Source organism: Lathyrus oleraceus, chromosome 1 (assembly GCF_024323335.1).
Source record: "Lathyrus oleraceus cultivar Zhongwan6 chromosome 1, CAAS_Psat_ZW6_1.0, whole genome shotgun sequence".
Lineage (NCBI taxonomy): Eukaryota > Viridiplantae > Streptophyta > Magnoliopsida > Fabales > Fabaceae > Lathyrus > Lathyrus oleraceus.
In genome coordinates this window covers 291,387,073-291,411,157 of record NC_066579.1, presented here as the reverse complement: position 1 = coordinate 291,411,157, position 24,085 = coordinate 291,387,073, and the positions used below count along the sequence as shown (strand labels likewise).

Genomic DNA, 24,085 nt, shown 5'->3' with positions numbered 1-24,085 from the left:
TGATTTACATCTTGACCTTGGCCTAACTATGGAACCCTAGTTCATGGAATGTGGTATCTGGTCACTTTGGTTTGCATCATGTCTTTATTCTTTCGTTTCTTTCATCAAGTTTAATCATTGGTTAACCATGGCTTACTATATGATAATCCATTTGGTCCAAGGATTTGTTTCATTCATGTTTGCATTCAAGCCCATAATCCATTGATTAATTTTTCATAGTGCATTCATTGGCTCATTGGTTCTTGATTCATAATTCTCATTCATAGTTCACTTAGTCAAGTTTTATAAGTCCACAACCCATTCAAGGATATAATTCAAATGTAAATTTTTGGAGGGATTTTGTTTATTTTAAAGTAAGAAATTTTGCAATGATTTAACGCATCATTTTCATTCAAATTTGTCCATTCATTCATACAAAGTCATGTTACAATGTCTCTACGAAGAACTAGAAAACAAAAACTGATTTTTAACCTATAGTTAACTTTGGTCAACTATTGACTTTTTGGTCAACCAGTTGACCAAAGTCCACTCATCTAAAACCTAGCCCTAATTGATGATTTCCACTTTAATCCTTCATGTTTCCATCTTTTATTGTAACTTCATGGCTAAGCTTCCTTCATTAGCAAGCAAGTCATTTTTTTCTTCAAGCCATCACATGAAATTTTATGATAACCTCATTATGTTTCAATCTTTCCATCACCTTGCTTTACATTCACATGCCTTCAAAGAACCTGCATAATCAATGCCATACTTTTCAAAACATAAGCATCATACATAACCACATTATAACCTTGCAATAACCATGCCATTCATAGAAATAAACATTACCTAAACAAAAAATTGCAAGAATCACAAACATGACACTATCACCACTTCACAAAAATGATCCAAGTTCAAAACCATCACCCATAACTAAAGCCCAAAGCAAATGCAAATAATCCTAAGGCAATGCAAACAAAACCTGCCTAATATTCCTACAACTGCAACAACAATTCACAAACCCTGCATCAACAATGAACAAGCAAACCAATTTCAGATTAGGAGCGCAACATTCAACAATTAACCAGCAGACTAACTAATGCATCATGAGCATCGAGCAACAATAACAACAAGCAACATCAGCAGGTCAATTTACTGGTTATGAAATCAAGTATCAACTTAACATCACAAAGAACTTCACTTAAATTTTTCATTAACATCTGACATTTTAATTAATTAGTCATTTAACAGAAATTTCAAATTCAATTTAACAAAAAGCTCCAACTTCATACCACTTAACTCTCAATTTAACAACAGGTACTGATTCCAGTTTCCATTTCATTAGTAACTCACTACTTAACTAAAACTAGTTGAGATCATTTAACTACAACTAACAGATTCATTCCACTCTAACCAACTAACTCAAGCTAACCATGACCTAACTTTAACTGAATTTCCAAACTAACCCCTATGCTTAACAGAGTCAGGGATTTCGAAATATCTTGCATTGATTCAGATTAACAGAATTCTAACTTTGTTAATCATTTGTTCCTATAAATAATATTGACCCCAATCATCATCACATAAGCTTTTGCGTCATTAATCGTGTTCTACTCTTCTCTACTCTCTCTAATAGAAACCTCACATAAAGCTCTTCTTGGAAGCCATTGGAGCTTCACACTGAAGCTCCAAATTGCTTTAGGATATCCTATTGAGGGGAGTCAGCAGAGGTCTTTTATCCCGTAATAATGCCAAACCTTCAGTGGTAGACGTATTATTCTCGACTGAGGGGCTGAAACTGACAAACTTCTGTTCTTAGAACCTACAAGTGAGGGGCGGGCTAAATCCAGGAAACCTTAACCTCCAACCAACCCGATTTTCTGGAGCAGAGTTTTGGCTCTTGTATTATATTCCTCAGTGGGTTTCTCTTCAGACAGTGCAACCCGATAGATGTCAAGCAGATACATCAGTCTTGATTTCCTTGTCACTGCATTGCATCACATCATTTGCACTCATATCATTTGATACATGTTTATCTATATCCAGGGGTTTACATCTTCTTCTTGATTCCGGTCGGGGTTTTTTGGTTCTCCTGAGATGGATATTGGCAGAAAGAGACACGTCGCCTACAAGTTTCCAGTGGTTTGTTTGGAGCCTATTCAACAACTGATGAAGTTAATGGTGAAGGAGAATTGCGGTCCAAAGCGCAGCGGAAATAAAAAATTTCTCCTTTAGAGATCCTTACGAATGGTCATGATCAGTGATAGAATATTTACCTCTTGTGACGGTTGAATCCTTTGGTGCAGATCTCTTGTGACGATCAAACCCTTTGATGCAGATCTCTTGTGACGATCAAACCCTTTGATGCAGATCCACTAAACGATCACGAACGTTGAACGATGACAACGTCTCTACTCAGTCCACACGAACGGGTTCCTTCAATCTCAGTGCTAGCTGGTATGAATGAAGGCTTTGAGTGAGAGAGAGAGAGAGAGAGAGAGAGAAAATGAAAATAATGCAACCGCCAATTTTTGCTTCTGCACAAGGGTTCTATTTATAGAACCACTTGCGTGGGCTTCAAGCTAAAAGCCCACTTAAGTGTATTTTGGCCCATATCTTATAATATGCCCAAAATCACTTAAGCCCATGGTACCTTACCATATTTCGTATTCTACTCAAGTACATCGTACCTTACGATGTTCTATAATCCACTTAAGGGCACCGTACCTTACGGTATTCCTTAGTTACTCTATCTCTCATCAATCCGTCCTTTGTGTGTGACCCTGTAGGTTTTCGTGACGTTGGCAATTATATTAAATCACGTATTTAACATAATAAACAGTGAGCGGTATCTAGCAACACATCACTGCTACCCAAGACACGAAAATGTCATGTGATCTGACAATTCCTTCTGTGATAATAATTATGTGTATAATTACCCTTTTGCCCTTATGTCTATATTGAACACAAGGCATAGACCGTGTCATCCTTGTCCAGTTCAATATTGGGCCCATAGACATTTATCCTGTTATGCAGGATGGGAAAATTCCATCTAGGTCACTCATGTCCCTCAGCATGCTTTGTGGAGTACCCATCAACTGTCTTTATGGTTATCCAGTTACGGACAACGTTGGATCAGCAATAAAGCACTCGACTTTACATCTAGGATCCATAGTGGTTTCAGGTCGGAGAGTGGAATACACTATTATCACCATGAGAATAACTTATGACACTTTGCATAACTTTCTATATAGTATTCTCATAGCGGGTCAATCCGGTATAAATATTACTCCTAATATTCATACCTATGTTTAAGACTTGATAACTCTTTATCCATGATCCATGAGATGTGATCATCAGTCTACAAACATAATAGTCTTAATGCTTTAATGTTATCCCACTTCACACTAAAGCTCGACTACGGATACTTTAGGAATAATGTCCTTATGTTTAATGTGTTCTCATGATTAAGTCACACTTAATACATTAAACGGACTATCTATTCCAGGGACTTTATTAATCAACCATAACAAAGAGAATGCCTTTTATTATTCGATACAAGTACCAAAATGTATTGGCCTCTAGGGCTTACACCAACAAATGGATCACGATTCTCTAGAAGGATTCCGGAAGGATTACGGTTTGATTCTAAGCTTCGTCACGGTTCTCTCCAAAGATCAACACGATGCTCTCTTTACACTGCTGCAGTTCTATGACCCTCCATTGAGGTGTTTCACATTCCCGGATTATATTTTGGTCCCTACTTTGGAAGAGATTGCCAGTTTTCTCAGAGTTCCTATTAGGTCACAGTTGTTGTTCTACAGTTCTGAGTTTTTGCCCGATCTCAGTATGGTGGCTTCGGTCATATATTTTGGGAAATCAATCTTGAAGGCTAATATGTGTCAGAAGGGAGGAGTCAGTGGTTTTCATTTGAGTTTCTTACTGGGAGAAGCAAAGAAGAAACTTGAAGATGGTGACCAGAGGGGTTTCAATGCTGTGTTGGCTCTTTGTATGTATGGGATTGTCTTGTTTCCTAATGTTGCCAAATTTGTGGACATGGACGCAATACGCCTCTTCGTGTTGGGAAATCCAGTGCCGACCTTGCTAGGAGATTTCTTTCATTCGGTGCACCACAGGAATGAGAATAGAAAAGGAGGATTGTTGAATTGTTGTGCGCCTTTGTTTTATAAGTGGTTCAGTTCTCACCTACCCAAATCAGGAGCGTTCATTGATGTCAAGGACTCGTTGAGTTGGTCGAAGAGATAGATGGGGTTGAGAGCTAAAGATATTTCTTGGTGGTCTGACCGGAGCTTGCTTCGGGCGGATATTATTCACAGTTGTGGGAACTTCCCAAATGTACCGTTGGTAGGAAGAAGAGGAGGAATCAACTATAATCCTTCTCTAGAAGTTAGACAGTTTGGATATGCTTTAAGAACTCCGCCTTTGGAAAAGGATGTGGAAGAATCTCTGTTTTTCCATTCTTCGCCTGATTTGACTGTATCCCGTAAGCCAGCTGAGGCCTGGCTCAAGGTGATCAAGAGAGGAAGAACTGTGCTTGGAAAAGGAGATTGTAGAACTTACCCTCAGTATGGAGAGTGGCTTCAAGGAAGAGTCGAAGAGTTTGGTCTGCCGTTTCCTAATGAAGAACCTTTGTATCCACCTACTCCTGAGCAGTCAACAATGGTGAGCCGAGAGGAGTATGACAAATTGAAGAATGCCATGGAAGGACTTCAAACCGAGAACTCGGAGTTAAGTGCGAAGTTGCAAGACTGTATGCATCAATTCCATGAGGCAGAATATCAGAAGGGGTAAGCCGTCAGATTGCAAGAGGAAGCAGAGAGGAAATTAGCTGTGGAGGTGGACTTCTTCAGGAAGACAGACAAGGCCTTGGGATCATCCAGTTCTGAGTTGAGGCGAGTCAAGCAACAGTTAATGGATGCTCATGGTAAATTAACTGGGTGGCAAGAGCAATGGGATGCATTTTCAGCTTCTCGGAAGGCAAAGGAGGAGGAGATGGTGGCCGAACTGACTGGTCAGATGGAGAAATTGAAGACTTTGCTGAAGGAGAAGAACAATGAGCTTCTGTGCGCCCGTTCTACTAATGGTTACATCACAGATCAACTCAATGAGGCTCAAGGACAAATTGAAGAACTCAAGGTGCTGGCAGGTTTGAAGAAATCCAGACTTGAAGAGGTATTCGGAGAAGATGATGGGAATTACTACAGAGAGCACATCAACGAACTGGATGGGATCATTCACAAGAGGAATCTGCTTATCTGGCGTTTGACAGAATCTCCAGATCATCCCGACACGGTGGCATTACTGGATGAAGCGAGGAGCAGTCCTTATGGGTTGTATACAGGAGGCTGATTCCTGATTTTTGCTCTTCTCTTTACTTATTGTCTTGTTGCTATGTAGTGATGATCCACAGACTTGTTGTGGAGATCCTCTTTTGATGTACTGTTGGCTACGGCCCTGTTCCTTGAACTCATTTGTATGATTGGTCTCCCTTTATTGCATCTTGATCGTAGAAGCTTATTCATGACTCAGTCTTCTTGCGCTTTCACCTGATGTGAGACCGGAATCAAGGGGTTAGAATACCCTTTGGAATCGATAAACATGTCATTGCATTAACATATTCATTTTCATATCTTGCGTAACAGGTACCGCTGCGGTGTTCTCATGTTATTTGGTGTTCCACTAGCAGGATAGCTGATTCAGGAATTCACCGGTACGGTACCCGCAGAAACCAGCAGAGAGCAATGGAAAGCCTACAAGCAGAGCTCGCCGAGATGAGGATCCGCATGACCCAATTCATGGATGTGGTTCAAGGGGTGGCTCGGGGACAGCAAGAGCTCAGGCAAATGATGCAGAGGAATCCCGCCACTACTCAACCAGAGACCTTGACTGATCCTCCAGCTGGAGAGGTTAACGGACCCAGTGGACCGGGCCCTACCCCGATCCCGCATGTCAACTCCGGCCAATAGCCCGTCCATGATAATCAGGACAACCAGTTCACCTAGATGCAGGAAGACTTTGGCATGGGCCATGGCATGGACCCCATGTTCAGGAGATTAGAGGAGAGGCTGAAGGCGGTGGAAGGACAAAACCCTCTGGGGTAGACGTTTCTGACTTGGGGTTGGTCCCAGGCGTGAGGGTGCCACCAAAATTCAAAGTCCCAGTCTTTGACAAATACAATGGCAGCTCTTGCCCCAAAACTCATGTGCAAGCCTACTTCCGTAAAATGGTTGCATACTCCAATGACGAGAAGCTACTTATGTACTTCTTCCATGACAGCCTAGCTGGGGCATCCCTGGAATGGTACATGAGGCTGGATAGAGCCCACATCCGTTGCTGGAGGGATTTGGCGGAGGCTTTCGTGAAGCAGTACCAATATAATGCAGACATGGCTCCGGACAGAACTCAACTTCAGAATCTGTCTCTTAAAAGCAATGAGTGCTTCAGAGAATACGCTCAACGCTGGAGGGAAACAACTTCCCGTGTTCAGCCTCCTATGTTGGAAAAGCAAATGGCCAACATGTTCATGAATACGCTTCCCGGACCTTACCTGGAGCGTCTGGTGGGGTGCAATGCCTCCAACTTTGTTGATGTGGTCTCTACCGGGGGAGAGGGTGGAGAATTACCTGAAGACCTGCAAGATCCAAAATGGAGGTAGATCTTCATCAGGGGTAAAGAAGCCGCTCATTGGAGGGCATAAGCAGAGAGAGGGGGGAGTGAATTCTTTGACTTCCTATCAGAACAGAGGTGTCCGGAGGAACAGTTTTCAGAATTACCATCAACAACCGTATGTTGCGGCTGTGACCATTCCAGCTGCAGCACCACTACAACAACAACAACCACAGCGTCAACCAGCTCAGTACCAACAGCAACAACAACCGGGTAACAGACCCGCCTATCAACAAAGGCAAAGGATGATGGACTGGCGTTTTGACACCCTTCCAATGTCGTACGCTCAGTTGCTTTCTAGTCTTCAACAACTATAACTTGTGCAATTACGCACTCTGGCTCCTCCTGTTGGTAGGCTTCCAGTGGGTTACGACGCCAACGCTAGGTGTAGCTTCCACTCTGGGGCACCTGGCCATAACATTGAGAACTGCAAAGCTTTTAAGCACGTAGTTCAGGACCTCATAGATTCAAAGGCCATCAACCTTGCACCGGCTCCTAATGTCGTCAACAATCCCATGCCGCAACATGGTGGTGCAAACGTTAATATGCTGGAAGGAGAAGCCAAGTCCATTAAGGATGTGTTGAAGTTGAAGACTCCGCTGTTGGAGATTAAAGAATGCTTGCTGAAGGCCGATGTTTTCCCCGGTTGTGGGAAGGATTGTTTGGATTGTGCTATACAAGGCAAGGGTTGCTTGAAGCTGCAGCAGGGTATCCAGGTCTTGCTTGACAATGGTATCCTCCAAGTTGAAGACTTGTCTGTCAAAGAGTTTGCTGAAGGGGTAGCTGAAGAGGTGTTTGAAAATGCTGTTGAAGAATTCACAGATGTTGTTCCTGCTGATTATGTAACTCGTAATGATGTATTTAATTTTTCCAATGTTGTTGCTAATATCCCAAACTATGTGGTTGATGCTGATGTAATTGAACTTAATTCCGATGTTTCGGATGTTTATGCTTCAATGAATGAGATTTCTGAGTACGACTGTGATGTTGCTACTATCATTATTTTCTACCCAACTAATCAGATCAGTGTGCCAGAAGCGCAACCCGTGCCACCAGTGCGACAATCTACTATGACCATCACAACCCCTGGTCCTTTACCTTTCACCAGTGAAAGGGCCATTCCGTGGCATTATGGGGGGAGTGTATACACGCACGATCATAGGGTGGAACAACCATTGAAAGTAGAAGAGGGTCGGAAGCCTGAACTTGAAGTTGAAGGTCCCGCAGTGGATAATGTTGGTGGAATCGGGCGATTCACCAGGAGTGGTAGATTGTTCTCACCACCGGTTAGCCAAGCTGATAGTGCTGATGCCGCGGCTAAGGCCAAAGGCAAGCAAGTCGTGAATGAGGGTACCTCTGCACCCCAAGCTGGTTCTGAGCCCACTTTTGTGAAGGATGTGGACGAGCTTCTGAGAATCATAAAGAAAAGCGATTACAAGGTAGTCGATCAGTTGATTCAGACTCCGTCCAAGATATCCATTCTCTCACTCTTGTTGTGTTCGGAGGCACACAGGGAGGCACTTCTGAAGGTTCTTAATGCTGCTTATGTACCTCAAGAGATCTCGGTAAACCAACTAGAAGGGATCGTTGCCAATGTTCATGCAAGCAACGGGTTAGGTTTCACCGATTCTGACTTGACACCAGCCGGACGCAATCATAACAAGGCTCTGCACATCTCGATGGAATGCAGAGACACCGTGTTATCACATGTTTTGGTGGATACAGGTTCCTCTCTCAATGTGCTACCCAAGAGAGCCCTGTCAAGGTTAGAAGTAGAAGGTTTGGTCTTGAAGCCTTCTAATCTCGTGGTGAGAGCCTTCGATGGTTCTAAGAGGTCGGTGTTTGGAGAGGTAGAATTGCCCATTCTGATTGGATCACAAACCTTCAACACTGTCTTCTATGTGATGGATATCAGTCCCTCGTACAGTTGCCTGTTGGGTCGTCCCTGGATCCACAATGCTGGGGCAGTATCCTCAACTCTGCATCAAAAGATCAAATTCCCAGTCAATGGAAGAATTATCACTGTCTGTGGTGAGGAGGACATCCTGGTCAGTAACCTGTCTACATTCAAGTATGTAGAGGTAGAAGGTGAAATTCATGAGACCCTGTGTCAGGCCTTTGAATCAGTTCAGATCAAGGATGCAGCTCCGGTGGAAGAGGTTAAAGGAGGTGCCTCTATCTCATCCTTCAAGCATGCACAAGCCTTGGTGGATTCAGGTGTTGCTCCCGGTTGGGGGCGTCTGTTGGAGTTACCAATGAAAGACGACAAGTTCGGGATTGGGTATCAACCAGCGCTGACTTCTACAACTTCAGCACTTCAGACTTGTCAGGGGCCGATTACTTTCTCCAGCGCGGGCGTCATCCAATATGGCCAGATCTCGGCGATCAACGATGAAGATGGGGATAATGATTGCGATATCGACAACTGGGTGCGTCCGAGGATCCCGGGTGAAGTCATCAACAATTGGTCTTTTGAGGAAATTGTCCAAGTCACTCTTCTAGAGGAGTAATTTTTCTTTGTTTATTCATGCATGTCCAAGTCTTACGTTCCGCCCAGGGTGTAATGACTCATTGTAGGGCTCATCTATGTGAATACCTGCATTGTTTATCATAAATGAAGGACGTCTTTTGCATTCAAATATTTTGTTCACTGTCTTTCTATTTTTGCAGTTTTCAAAATTTCAAAAGAATAAAAATATTTGGCAATGTTTTGTTTAGTTTTCACTCACTGTTCACACTCATAAGCACATACCATCACTCATGCAGATGCACATCACCGGATCCTATTGATAACGGTTCTGCTATGGCTCGCTTCGACTTCAAAAATCCAATCTTCCAAGCTGAAGAAGAGGGTGATGAAGACTGTGAACTCCCTGAAGAACTTTCCAGGTTCTTAAAACAGGAAGAAAGGGTCATTCAATCATATCAAGAGTCTACTGAAGTGATTAATCTCGGCACCGAGGACGCCAAGAGAGAAATCAAGATAGGGGCTGCTTTGGAAGATGATGTGAAGAAAGGGCTGATTGAATTGCTGCAAGAATATGTTGACATCTTCGCCTGGTCTTATCAGGACATGCCCGGGCTTGACACAGACATCGTGGTACACCGTTTGCCTCTCAAAGAAGATTGTCCTCCGGTCAAGCAGAAGCTCAGAAGAACAAGGCCAGAGATGGCTGTCAAGATAAAGGAGGAAGTGCAAAAGCAGTTGGATGCAGGGTTTCTAGCAGTCACCAATTATCCGCCATGGGTTGCAAACATCGTCCCAGTACCTAAGAAGGATGGAAAGGTACGGATGTGTGTTGACTACCGGGATCTGAACAAAGCCAGTCCTAAAGATGATTTCCCATTACCTCACATCGACGTCTTGGTGGATAACACGGCTCAGTTCTCGGTATTCTCCTTCATGGATGGCTTTTCTGGCTATAACCAAATCAAGATGGCACCAGAAGACATGGAGAAGACAACTTTCATAACCCCATGGGGCACCTTTTGCTACAAGGTGATGCCGTTTGGTCTGAAAAACGCTGGGGCAACATATCAACGAGCTATGGTGACTCTGTTCCATGATATGATTCATCATGAAATCGAGGTTTATGTGGACGATATGATTGCCAAATCTCAGACAGAAGAAGAACATTTGGTGAATCTGCAGAAATTGTTTGAACGGTTAAGGAAATTCAAGTTGAGGCTTAATCCGAACAAGTGCACTTTCGGGGTGAGATCTGGAAAATTGCTGGGTTTTATTGTTAGCGGAAAAGGGATTGAGGTGGATCCTGACAAAGTGAAAGCAATACAGGAAATGCCTGAGCCAAGAACAGAGAAGCAAGTCCGTGGTTTCTTAGGGAGGTTGAATTACATTGCAAGGTTTATCTCTCACCTAACAGCCACGTGTGAGCCAATTTTCAAATTGCTGAGGAAAGATCAGGCTATCAGGTGGAATGACGATTGTCAAAGGGCTTTTGAAAAGATAAAAGAGTATTTGCAGAATCCCCTTATCCTCATGCCTCCAGTCCCAGGGAGACCGCTGATTATGTACTTGACAGTACTTGACAATTCTATGGGTTGTGTTCTCGGTCAACACGACGAGACAGGTAGGAAAGAGCATGCCATCTACTACTTGAGTAAGAAGTTCACAGATTGCGAGTCGAGATACTCAATGCTTGAGAAGACATGTTGTGCACTTGCATGGGCTGCTAAGCGATTGAGACAATACATGCTGTCTCACACAACCTTACTGATCTCTAAAATGGATCCAGTCAAATACATATTCGAGAATCCAGCTCTCACCGGAAGGGTTGCTCGTTGGCAAATGGTACTGACAGAGTACGATATCCAGTATACATCCCAGAAGGCCATCAAAGGGAGTATTCTGTCAGACTATCTTGCTCAGCAGCCGATTGATGATTATGAGCCGATGAAGTTTGATTTTCCAGATGAAGACATCATGTTCCTCAAGATGAAAGACTGTGAAGAGCCAGTTGTTGAGGAGGGACCTGATCCAGACGAAAAGTGGACTTTGTTATTTGATGGGGCCGTCAATGCCAAAGGAAGTGGAATTGGTGCTGTCATTACCACTCCGAAAGGTGCCCACATTCCTTTCACTGCTCGTCTGACCTTCGAGTGCACCAATAATGAAGCTGAGTACGAGGCCTGTATCTTGGGTATTGAGCAAGCCATTAATTTGAGAATCAAGACTCTGGACATCTTCGGAGATTCAGCTCTAGTGATCAATCAAGTGAATGGTGATTGGAACACTCTCCAGCCTACTTTGGTCCCCTACAGAGATTACACGAGAAGACTGTTGACTTTCTTCACAACAGTAAAGTTGTATCATATACCTCGTGATGAGAACCAGATGGCAGACGCTCTTGCTACTCTATCCTCCATGATCAAGGTGATTCATTGGAACCATGCTCCCAGGAGCGATGTGATGCGCCTCGACAGGGCCGCGTATGTGTTTGCTGCTGAACTGGTAGTAGATGACAAGCCCTGGTATCACGACATCAAGTGCTTTCTGAAGAATCAAGAGTACCCTGCAGGGGCATCCAACAATGACAGAAAGACTTTGAGAAGATTGGCAAGTAGTTTCTTCTTGAACAAGGACGATGTGCTGTATAAGAGGAACTTCGACATGGTTTTGCTCAGATGCATGGACAGACACGAAGCAAACATGTTGATGCAAGAAGTTCATGAGGGCTCCTTCGGTACTCACGCCGGCGGACATGCAATGGCTAAGAAATTTTTAAGAGCGGGTTATTACTGGATGACCATGGAATCTGATTGTTTCAAATATGCTCGAAAGTGCCATAAATGCCAGATTTATGCTGATAAGGTACATGTGCCGCCAAATCCTCTGAACGTGATGTCTTCGCCGTGGCCTTTTGCCATGTGGGGCATTGATATGATTGGAAAGATTGAGCCGACTGCCTCCAATGGGCATCGCTTCATCCTTGCTTCCATCGGCTATTTCACTAAGTGGGTCGAAGCAGCATCATTCGCGAATGTCACCAGACATGTGGTTGCCCGATTCATCAAGAAAGAAATCATTTGTCGTTATGGGGTTCCCGAAAGAATCATTACTGATAATGGTTCCAATCTCAATAACAAAATGATGAAGGAGTTGTGTCAGAACTTCAACATTCAGCATCACAATTCTTCCCCGTATCGTCCTAAGATGAACGGTGTTGTTGAGGCAGCAAATAAGAACATAAAGAAGATTGTGCAAAAGATGGTCGTTACGTACAGAGATTGGCATGAGATGCTACCCTTCGCCTTGCATGGGTACCGTACTTCAGTACGTACATCGACCGGGGCAACCCCATACTCCCTTGTGTATGGTATGGAAGCGGTCCTGCCTGTTGAAGTGGAGATTCCTTCCCTAAGAGTCCTGTTGGATGTCAAGTTGGACGAAGCTGAATGGATTCGAACAAGATTCAATAAGTTGAGTCTTATTGAAGAGAAGAGGATGGCAGCCGTTTGTCATGGGCAGTTGTATCAGAGTCGGATGAAGAGAGCCTTTGATCGGAAAGTGCGTCCTCGGTGTTTCCAAGTCGGAGATTTGGTGTTGAAAAGGATCCTTCCTCCTCAGACAGATCACAGGGGCAAGTTGACTCCTAACTATGAGGGACCATATATTGTCACCAAGATTTTTGATGGTGGGGCCTTAATGCTTGCAACTATGGATGGTGAAGACTTCACTTCCCCTATAAACTCATACGCAGTTAAAAAATACTTCGCATAAAATAGACCCGCTGGACAATAAAAGAATAGTCCAGGCAAAAATGGGCATCCCGACGAACCAAGAAAATGAAAAGGTTCGAGCAAAAGTTAGAGATTAAAAATAAAAGATTGTACACCCGGTAAGTTGAAAACCTGAAAAGGCAGCTTAGGCAAAAATGGGTATCCCGGTGGATTGAAAACCCGAAAGGGCGATCCAGACAAAAGTTAGGGATTAAGCGAATGACTGCGTTCTGAGTAGTTCTGAATCTCATCTTGTGCGATGACTGGAAACTTTCAAAGGATAGAGACAGTCCAATCACCTCTTTCAGAAGGTTGGTCATCTGGAGGATCGTGAAGACGAGCGAGTCATAGCAGAATTGAAACCCGATAGAAATCCATTTCACATTGCCGTTAGATTATTTCTGTTTTTATCTTTTGTGCAATTACCTCTTTCCAGGGATTGCTTCCTGATGTAAATGCCTATTCATAGGCCATTCAATCAATAAAATCATGTTATCCAGTACATCTCTGTGTTCATTTTCATTTTACTGTTTTGTTTGCAAAAATGACGTCCGGATTTTTGATAAACATTGCATCATGAAACATAAGAGCTTTACAGGTACATGCTCAATGAACATTTAAAATTGCTGTAAATTTTAAGTACTTTGAATTGTCTATTCAGAACAGGTACACTCGGGGCATTTCCTTAAGGTCCCCACCAAATGATCGCGGATGTTTTTCCTCAAGAGTTGGAATTTGGTGTTTTATCCCTGCAGAGCTGGTCCGAGCGTTGGATTCTTCAATCCCCAACAGGCTCTCACTGCTGTACTTCCCCAAGCATGTGTTTCAGACTATACACTCCCCAGTAGAGTTGACAGTGTCAGACTGTATATCCCCAGCGGAGTTGACAGTGTCAGACTGTATATCCCCAGCGGAGTTGACAGTGCCAGACTGTATCTTCCCAGCAGAAGCAGTTACTCCTCAGAGTTCGATGCCAGATCGATGATCTCGATGCCAGATCGATGATCTCTTTCCTTGAAATATAATCTCGGTACCGTATCGGTGTTTGCTCCCCCTGCTGAGTCATCTCTCGTGGATTATGGTTGCCAGAACCATTGCCGTCTTCCTCAGCAGCAAGCTTTCAGTGCCATTCTCTCCCCAGTCAGAGTCTCGGTATTTCGTTATCGTCAGAACACCGCATGGCCGGTCATTTCCCTACAGCGTTCATTGTGCTGTGTATTTCCAACAGCATTGCCAGGGTCCAGAAGATTGTGATCATCTTCCCAGCAAAATTTCTTGCCTTAGCTTGGCATTCTACCCAGCATTTCGCATCCCTGCATGTAGAATCATATTGCATTGTAAATCGCGTAGCATTTCCATTTTCATGGAGCATTACGCCATTGAAAAATTCAAACATACGCATGTAAGCATAAAACATTCTCGGTATCCCCAGGGATAAGCCAGAAGTTGTTTCCAGTACTCAGACTGAAGATTGTTCGTGACTTACCTTTGTTATCTCCAGCAAGTGTCATTGGCCCATGCGCCGCCTCTATTATCGTTCCCTATTTTTGCCGATGCGTACATGCATGAAGTTTCCGGTATTCAGACCGAAGTGGCGTTCAGGCCAATTTTCCGATGTTCAGGTCGAAGAAGTTTCCTACGTTCAGGTCGATGCAACTTGTGGCGTTCAGGCCAATTTTTCGATATTCAGATAGAAGAAGTTTCCGACGTTCAGGTCGATGCAACTTGTGGCGTTTAGGCCAATTTTTCGATATTCAGATCGAAGAAGTTTCCGACGTTCAGGTCGATGCAACTTGTGGCATTCATGCCAATTTTCCGGTATTCAGACCGAAGTGGCATTCAGGCCAAGTTTCCGGTATTCAGACCGAAGTGGCATTCATGCCAGTTTTTCCGGTATTCAGACCGAAGTGGCATTCATGCCAGTTTCACGGTGTTCAGACCGATGTTTGATAATCTAATATCTTCCGATGCTCAGATCGAAGTCATTTCCAGTATTCAGACTGATGAGCGGCATTCAGGCCATGGTTATTTCTGTATTACCATTTATTTTGGTATCCAGGTTAATATTTTTTTTCGGTATTCAGACCGATTCTCACCGTACCAGACGGATTTTTGTTCAAAACCACCTCTTTGCCGATTCTGACAGGCACTTTTACTTCACTTCACTTCAGTGTAAATTTCCGGGTTTTTTATTGTATTCAATCCCTTGATACCTCGAAAGTGCGAAAGCCGCTGCTATTTCCCTTTCAGGTCTCCAGTTGATTGAATAGGGGCAGCTGTAATACCCCAAAATTTACCTTTCATTTTTCTTGGAAGCATGGGATTGTGTTTCACATCGCATTAGCATCATACTAGGTCATACTCATTGCATACTGCATTAGTGACTTGGGAAATCGGGGTTTTATTGATCACTCCTTAACAGAAGGAGCCTACATAGAGAAAGACTGGGAATTGAATTTCATTCTCCAAATATACAAGTCTCAAGGGTCTCAGGGGGTTCCATATGTCTTATTATGGTCCTCAGTTCATCAGTGGAAGATTCAGAGCTCTCAGAGTGTGCATATGGATTTAATCAAAACAAATCAGGGTTTCATGGCTACCCGCAACAGGCGAGGTTTAGTTGGAAGTAGAAAGGCTCATTCATGTCATGAAAGAGAAGAACCTAGGCCTATGAAGATCCCCAATTATCTCACAAAGATCCATTGGCAATCAGTGTAATCACTTCCTGGTCATTTTGGCCCTAAAACCGGGGTTTGGTATAAAATCAGTTTATTTCTGATTCTTTGGATGGAACTCTTTTCCATGGCCCTCCATATGTCCACAAGGGTCTACATACAAAAAATCAGCTTTTTATTTGAGTCAGAGGTGCTTCAATTGATCACTAGAATCGGGAGTCAGACAGTTTGGGAAAAGTCAACTGTGAGGCCAGAAAAGTCAACTCTTGACATTTTGAAAGTGGAATCTCAAAATTCATGCCTAAGGAAGCCTACATGTGAAATTTTATCAAGGTTGGATCATGGATTCATCATTTAATCAGAAGTTGGAAAAGTTACCAAATTTGAAAATGGTTGACTTTCCATTTAAGGCAAGTTTTATGGTTTTTTGCACCCACTTTAATCCTATATTACATCAATATGAAAGCTCCATTTGAAAATTTCTCCAACATGAAAGTTGTTCCTCTTGTTCCAAGCTTTCTAGAAATATAAAGTTTGTTTCATTTGGATTAAAATTGAGAAAGTTATGCTTGGTCAAAGTAGGACTTTATTTTAGGACACTTAGAAAATTTTCTAAGTCCAGAATTTGCAAAATTTGTCAAGACTTATGGGCCAGATTTCTTGCACTTCAAGGCATCTTTTGGAAACACTTTCTTCATGACAGTTGTACCTTGTTATGTCCTCTTTCACACCTTTTTAGAACCACCCCATTTGGATCATTGGTTTGGAAGATACACTCATCTAAAGTTGGTATCATATGCTGAATTTTTTGACAGCATTTTGGCCAAATTGGCCCAACCATTTTGCAGCCATGAGACCTGAACTTTATGGCCATTTTACACCTCTTTCCACTCACCATTTCAAGATATGTTCAACATGAAAGATGTTAAGCTCCCTACCCTCTTTCTACTGTTTGCATTTCCTTGTCATTTGGTCATGTATTCATCAAGTTACAATGTCTTAAAGTCACCCTGTTGGGCCATTTTTGTGCTGCACTAGAAAACCAAGTCAAACCCCAAAAACGACGAACACACCAATTTTTACCCCATTTGGTCATTTGCTTTTGGTTCACTCACTTAAGCTTTGCCACATTTAGCCATTTCTTTCCACACCTCACTTTTACACATTTTTTGTTCATTATGCACATAATCAAAAAAACAAATCTTTCAAGCCCATTAAACATTACAAACCCTACATACTTAAAGCTCCTAAACCCTAATCTGAAGTGGAGGCTGCCACTATTTTCAAACAAGCAAGGCAAGAGGAAAAGACCAAGTTTCATTCCATTGCATTTCCACAAGGCCCTTGAAGCTTCAAAGCATCTCATTTTTTCTTCCATCTTCAAAGGGGCAGTGGACCTTGCATCCACTAGGTACCTTCACTTCTCTATTTTTATGACCATATATCCATGTTTATCATCATGTTTACCATTGTTCATTACTATTCTTTCATGCTTACTATCCATATTTCATGCTATTTTCCACTATGCCATGCTTGTTTAATACTAATTTTTGTTGTTAATATTATGATATGTGTGTCTTATGAACCCTTCATTGAAGTATGTTCATTAAACTTTAATTTTGAAATATTGAATTTTTGCAAAAAAATCCTTGCATGAGCCTCCCTTGTTGTTCATTTTTCTCTATGCTAGAGGCATCATTTTTAATAAAACAAGACACCATTGTGTTCTACATGTTTCAAACTTGAATTTTACTTTTTACATCATCTCATTTGGAGTCCTATAGAGTGAGATATTTTGGTTTGAAAAATGAAGAAAGGTGGCTGCGTTTTCGTGTACAGCATGCATGCTGTTAGTTTTTTTCATTTTTGCATGGGAAAGGTGATGACGTGTCAGCGTAATGGCCGCCCGATCGCATGCGCGCCCTTTGATCCCATCCGTCCATTCCCAGTTTTGTCTCTTGTGACTTAATGAATTTTGGACAAATTAATAAAGGTTCACATGGCCTTTTAAAATAAAACGTGCACTTGAATAATGCTGTCACGTTGGCAATTATTCTTCATGGACTGGGCCTAGCGTTGTACAGCGCTGCTCTCCACCCCCTTCTGGCCCAATTCCTTTATTTCATTATTTATGCATAAAAATAACACATACATGGTTCAAACCCACGCACGTCCAATTACCCACCCCTTATTTTATCCGCTAGAGCATAAGCAGAAGTTGTCAAATTAATGCTGACCATTTTTTTTATATTTGGATGTAACGCTGGCAATTCCGTGGGCTGGGCCTTGGTATCACACTGCTGTTCCCACCCCCTGCGCTGGCCCACTCACATCTTTCTATTCACATTTATTTTCATTCTCTTTTTTATTTCCATATTATTTTCTGTTTAGATTTTAATTATTTTAAAATATTTTATTTATTCATAAAAATATAAAAAATATTTTTTTATTTTCCTTATTGTCTTATTTAATTTATTTTAATTTTTATTTTCGTTTTATTTTATGTTAATATTTTATTTTAATTATTTAGTTCAAATAGTCCATTTTAACACACATTTTTTCATTTATTTTACTTTCATAACTTAAAATTATTTTTAGATTCTGATTTTTTGGATGAGGGTTGACCAATGTCTCATGGTCAACCTGACCTTTTATTGGAATTTTATTTCCCATTTTCAATTTATTTTGAATTTATTTTTGACCTAGTTTGCTTGGTTGACTTTTCATTTGACTTCTGTTTTATTTCAATTAATTTATACACCAATTTTCATTATTTTTGAAATCTTTTTGGGGGATGATGATGTCCTGACCCCACCTAACTTAACTTAATTTTTCATAATTTTTGTGATTAATTTACTATTTATTTGACATTTTTTAAGTTGACTTGACTTTTCGGTTGACTTTTCTATGATTGATGTTTGACATAGGGATTGCTTAGGGCAATTGAAGAGATCTTTTGATCCTCCCTTGTTCATCTCATGTGCCACATATTAGAGGAATTTCATCTTGATTTTATTTGATCCTTGCATCATATCCCGATTAAATTATTCATTGGTTCTTTGTGTGCATAGTTTTACTTGTCTGATTTCATCTGATATTTTTTACACTTGTTTCTTTCATCCATGTCTTTATTGTTTGATTGTTTAATATGTTTATACTTCTCCTATATTGTTTAATGCTTCATTATTTCATTCTTTGATTATTTGGATTGATTATATACTTGTTTATATCTTACTTGTTTGATTAACTGTGGCCTACTTGTATGTTGTATGAGGCGTATATTATTATTGTTTGATTGCCATGTACGATCCCCATTAATTACAAATGTATCCCTCTCCCATGAATTGTATAATGTTTATTTCTCTAATTCTTTATTCATCTGTTAATATAAGAAATAAAATGAACATCCGATAACCATTTCATAACAAGATCAAAACCCCGATCCAACGTCGAGTAATCATTTTCAAAACTTAACAGAACCAGCACGTATTCATCCATTTACCTTGTAAGTCGATTGCTTTATGCATCGCCATCAACCTTGTAAGTCGATTGCTTTATGCATCGCCATCAACCTTGTAAGTCGATTGCTTCATGCATCGCCATCTACCCTTATCCCTAGCACCTCCCCTTGCTCCACTCGTCAATTCTTGTTCCGATTAGGTAGCACCCATTAGATAGAACCCTTTGTGTGATAACATAGATAGGATTCCCATATCCTTTTGTATGATAACATAGGTAGGATTCCCATATCCTTTTGTATGATAACATAGGTAGGATTCCCATATCCTTTTGTATGATAACATAGGTAGGATTCCCATATCCTTTTGTATGATAACATAGGTAGGATTCCCTTATTCTTTTGTATGATAACATAGGTAGAATTCCCATATTCTTTGCATGCTAACATTAGGTAGATATTCCCATTTGTAAATCCTAACACTTAAGTACATATCGCATGACAACTCTAGGGCAGAGCTTCCCCCACTTCTAGACCTTTCCGAGCATCTCCGATCTTGTGGCATGTAGTTCGTTCTATTGCAAAGAGGTAACTGCCTAAGACTCGATTCAGCGAGCTGCGACACCTGCTGCTAGGACGTGAACACATTGCCCACTCTCCTTTGACACAACTGGTGTCCTCCTTTGTAAGTCCATGTTCAGATGGCAACCCCTATGTAGCCGAACTACGACAACTCTGATTCTCATGTTCAGATGAGATACGTAGGCACAAGATGCGATGTCTTGCCGAGTTTAACTAACAACTAACAACTAATCCTTGTTTGCTTTCGCCCTCGTTGCGATCCTTTCTCTCGCCCTCGTTGCGATCGAGACTTTCCTTTTCTCTTGCCCTAGTTGCAATCGAGACCCTTGTTCCCGTAGTTAGTTTGAACTACGTTTTGCTCTGATTCTCATTCCCGATGAGATACGTAGGCATAAGACGCGATGTCTTAGCGAGCACACTTATCCTTAACCCTTAGGTAGCTGAGCTACGAAGACTCTGATTCTCATATTCAGATGAGATACGTATGCAGTGGATGCAACATCCGTGCGAGTCATTTTCTTTGACCCCTCTTTTAATAAATAATACATTAGATATTACACACACCCTTTAGACAAGAACAACAAGAGTGGATCCCGTAGAGTACTACGGATGCGTAGGGGTGCTAATACCTTCCCTTCGTATAATCGACTCCCGAACCCAAGATTTGGTTGCGAGACCTTGTCTTTTCTTTTCCTTTCTCCAGGTTTACTTCGAGCTTTTCCTTTCCCTCCTTTGGGATAAATAACGCACGGTGGCGACTCTTCTGTCATTTCTTTCTCGCCGGTTGTTTTTTCGCATACTGTATTTTTCAGGTTGCGACACTATTCAGCAGAATCAAATTTGACATCTTCATAAATGTTTCAACATCTATTCTGCAGAATCAAATTTGATGTCTGCATAAACGTTTCGACATCCAGTCTGCACAATCTTCTTCAGAATCAACTCAATTATGATGTAATATTTCCTTAAAATGTCTTAACATCCCTTTTTATGAAACAACTTCACAACTGGAAATGAAACAAGAGTTCCTAAAATAAACCTTCTTAGACAGTCATATATGATAGCTAAATATTCAGAGAATATTCAGATATCTCATAATAAAATAAGTCTTCCAAGAAGTAAAACACAACATGCAAAGATGTGTGAATAACATGTCAAGATATGTTGCTCAACATCTTGATGTGATACAAGTTTTAACAAAATTGTTGCCAATCATAAAAACACAACTAACACAGTGGATCGAATTTGATGATCTAGTGGGAAATATCATAGCTTGTAATGTGTTGAGTTTCAGTGATGAAGAACTGCAGCCAAAGGGTAGGAAACACAATTATGCTTTGCATATATCTATAAGGTGCCGAGAGGACTTCATGTCCAATGTCTTAGTTGATACAAGTTATTCACTCAATTTTATGCCAAAAGCAACTTTGTTTAAGTTGTACGATTAAGGTGATCCTATGAAGCACAGTGGGGTGGTAGTCAAAGCTTTTGATGGTTCTGATAGGGCAATAATTAGTGAAATAGATCTCCCGATGATGATAGGTCCACAAGTTTTCCAAGTCACTTTTCATGTGATGGATATCTACTTAGCGTACAGTTTCTTATTGAGAAGACCATGGATACATGATGCTAAGGCAGTAACATTAACTCTTCATTGTCATTGGTGGACCATTTGGTTTGGTAGCCTCACTTATTGTTTGAGGTTCTTGATTGTATGATTTACATCTTGACCTTGGCCTAACTATGGAACCCTAGTTCATGGAATGTGGTATCTGGTCACTTTGGTTTGCATCATGTCTTTATTCTTTCGTTTCTTTCATCAAGTTTAATCATTGGTTAACCATGGCTTACTATATGATGATCCATTTGGTCCAAGGATTTGTTTCATTCATGTTTGCATTCAAGCCCATAATCCATTGATTAATTTTTCATAGTGCATTCATTGGCTCATTGGTTCTTGATTCATAATTCTCATTCATAGTTCACTTAGTCAAGTTTTATAAGTCCATAACCCATTCAAGGATATAATTCAAATGTAAATTTTTGGAGGGATTTTGTTTATTTTAAAGTAAGAAATTTTGCAATGATTTAACGCATCATTTTCATTCAAATTTGTCCATTCATTCATACAAAGTCATGTTACAATGTCTCTACGAAGAACTAGAAAACAAAAACTGATTTTTAACCTATAGTTAACTTTGGTCAACTATTGACTTTTTGGTCAACCAGTTGACCAAAGTCCACTCATCTAAAACCTAGCCCTAATTGATGATTTCCACTTTAATCCTTCATGTTTCCATCTTTTATTGTAACTTCATGGCTAAGCTTCCTTCATTAGCAAGCAAGTCATTTTTTTCTTCAAGCCATCACATGAAATTTTATGATAACCTCATTATGTTTCAATCTTTCCATCACCTTGCTTTACATTCACATGCCTTCAAAGAACCTGCATAATCAATGCCATACTTTTCAAAACATAAGCATCATACATAACCACATTATAACCTTGCAATAACCATGCCATTCATAGAAATAAACATTACCTAAACAAAAAATTGCAAGAATCACAAACATGACACTATCACCACTTCACAAAAATGATCCAAGTTCAAAACCATCACCCATAACTAAAGCCCAAAGCAAATGCAAATAATCCTAAGGCAATGCAAACAAAACCTGCCTAATATTCCTACAACTGCAACAACAATTCACAAACCCTGCATCAACAGTGAACAAGCAAACCAATTTCAGATTAGGAGCGCAACATTCAACAATTAACCAGCAGACTAACTAATGCATCATGAGCATCGAGCAACAATAACAACAAGCAACATCAGCAGGTCAATTTACTGGTTATGAAATCAAGTATCAACTTAACATCACAAAGAACTTCACTTAAATTTTTCATTAACATCTGACATTTTAATTAATTAGTCATTTAACAGAAATTTCAAATTCAATTTAACAAAAAGCTCCAACTTCATACCACTTAACTCTCAATTTAACAACAGGTACTGATTCCAGTTTCCATTTCATTAGTAACTCACTACTTAACTAAAACTAGTTGAGATCATTTAACTACAACTAACAGATTCATTCCACTCTAACCAACTAACTCAAGCTAACCATGACCTAACTTTAACTGAATTTCCAAACTAACCCCTATGCTTAACAGAGTCAGGGATTTCGAAATATCTTGCATTGATTCAGATTAACAGAATTCTAACTTTGTTAATCATTTATTCCTATAAATAATATTGACCCCAATCATCATCACATAAGCTTTTGCGTCATTAATCGTGTTCTACTCTCTCTAATAGAAACCTCACATAAAGCTCTTCTTGAAAGCCATTGGAGCTTCAAACTGAAGCTCCAAATTGCGCTCGAGCTAAAACACCGCTCTTATTGCACTCACGCGAGTCACAAGATAATTCACTACAAAACACACAAGGACCTATAGGCTAGAGCATATGAGAAGAATATCATAAGAGAGAAGAAGAAGAAGAAGAAGAAGAAGAGGAAGGATCATAGAAGTGGAATTCGTACCTGATTCAAGAGTTTCCGCCACGGCACAATCATCTTCTTCCTTCCAACTGTTCACCGGAGAAAACCTCCGCTTCAGACATATTTGATTCTCTCTTCTCATCGTAATCTTGTTACCATCTTGTAGAATTCATTTTGAGAAGCATTTGCCCTAATCTTTGGGACCAGATTCATGAGTTATCACTGTTCAATTTAAGATATGCAAATTAGGGTTCATACTTGTTTTCATTCAGTTTGGGCATTTGGTTCGAAATTGAGTCAAATTTATAAGGGATAGAGACTCGGGACATTGAAACAAAGGATTTAGGTGTAGAAATCGTGGGATTTAGATCTCCTCCACCGCCAGTGGACGGCTCCGGGGCGACGGAGGTTTTTAGATAAGAGGCAGGTTTCAACATTAACATTATGTGCTCTGAACATGAAATACATGTGCATATTGAATGGAAAATTTGATCCCCCTGATTCTCATTCACTTCCAGTTTGGGCTTTTTTGCCTTAAGCCCACTTCGTTGTTGCTTAACCATGCACCCAGATTTCTCATACACTCCCATGTTCAACACAAGGCAGGGCCATGTTGGGCTCATTAATGGGCCTTGCACCCATAATTCTATTCACACCCTTAACCAAGGCTGAACCCCCATCTTGTATTTATTTTATTTTTGCTTTTTTTCATTCTTCTATTATATTTTGCAAATGTTTTTTTGATAAAAATGATTAACAAATAAATAAGATCTTAATTCTTACATTAGGAAATAATAGTATCAATTGTTTCTTAGTTGTAGAATTAATTGTTTTTAATAACAATTAGTTGTGTTAATTAGAATATGGATCTTTTTAAGATTGATTTTGTAGTTAATTGCTAACATTGCCATGTACCCCTAGTTCTAGGTCTTTTTTAGAATTAGGATTGGTTTAATTTGCT

The 24,085-nt window shown here is 40.7% G+C and overlaps 1 long non-coding RNA gene across 2 annotated transcripts; it reads right to left on the bottom strand.

The window, feature by feature from the left end:
* Positions 1-369: 369 nt before the first annotated feature.
* On the bottom strand, positions 370-23,626 carry LOC127131048 (uncharacterized). 2 transcript variants are annotated; one of them, XR_007806501.1, is made up of 2 exons: positions 23,167-23,626; positions 370-731 (listed from the first exon to the last, which is right to left on the bottom strand). It is a non-coding gene; the product is annotated as an uncharacterized LOC127131048 (long non-coding RNA). The 2 variants fall into 2 exon arrangements; XR_007806500.1 differs by lacking the exon at positions 370-731 and adding an exon at positions 21,705-22,066.
* Positions 23,627-24,085: the final 459 nt, after the last annotated feature.